Here is a 786-nt window from a genome sequence, read left to right as displayed (position 1 = left end):
AAAAAAAACTAGAATTAGATATCAGAGATTCAGTCATGTGCGTAGTTGAATGTACATAGTACTTAGTACAACATAAGAATCTGTTACTTGGACCTTATTCTCCAGGCTCAACCAAGATGCCAGTGGCCCAATGGACAACAAGATGCTCTGGTACTCTGGGATACAAATAAATATAAAAGACGGCTCCAATTAGTCACACTCCTTGAAGACCGACCGAGTTGAATCAGGTTGCAGAGGGCATTATAAGCGCATTCGATTGGGTATCAAATGATATTATGATATCGTCCAGATATTTCATCGACCAGATATTTCATAATATCATTTGATACCCAATCGAATGCGTTTATAATGCCCTCTGCAACCTGATTCAACTCGGTCGGTCTTCAAGGAGTGTGGCTAATTGGAGCCGTTTTTTTTTATATTTATCTGTATCCCGTATAATTCCTGTCCTAAGCGAACCTCAATGTGCACAAGATTGTGGCATATGTCATAAGTAGCCTAATAATTAACACTTAATCGTTACAAATTAAAAAATTGCTACACTCAATTTCACCCAATCAAAAAAATAAGGACACGACGGGATTCATACCCGTGCCCATCCGCATAAATGGCGGTGCTCTAAACCACTGAGCTACGTGTCCAAGCTCACTTGGTTACCTTCGAAAAGGGCAGAACTTATGTCAAGTGTATTAAAATTATTCGTTATCAGAGCTGTCACTACTGACAAGTTCATCACCGGAGCCAACTGTCTCGTCTGCTACACCGAGATCGGCGAGTTGATTGAGT

At 40.3% G+C, this 786-nt stretch overlaps 1 non-coding gene across 1 annotated transcript; it reads right to left on the bottom strand.

Moving 5' to 3' along the window:
- Positions 1-568: 568 nt before the first annotated feature.
- Positions 569-641, bottom strand: PPTG_20597. The gene has a single exon. It is a non-coding gene; the product is annotated as a tRNA-Lys (tRNA).
- Between the last annotated feature and the right edge of the window lie 145 nt (positions 642-786).

This window comes from Phytophthora parasitica (assembly GCF_000247585.1).
Source record: "Phytophthora parasitica INRA-310 unplaced genomic scaffold supercont2.109, whole genome shotgun sequence".
Taxonomy (NCBI): Eukaryota; Oomycota; class Peronosporomycetes; order Peronosporales; family Peronosporaceae; genus Phytophthora; species Phytophthora nicotianae.
The sequence above is the reverse complement of the archived record's forward strand: the minus strand, read 5'-3'. Positions and strand labels throughout refer to the sequence as shown.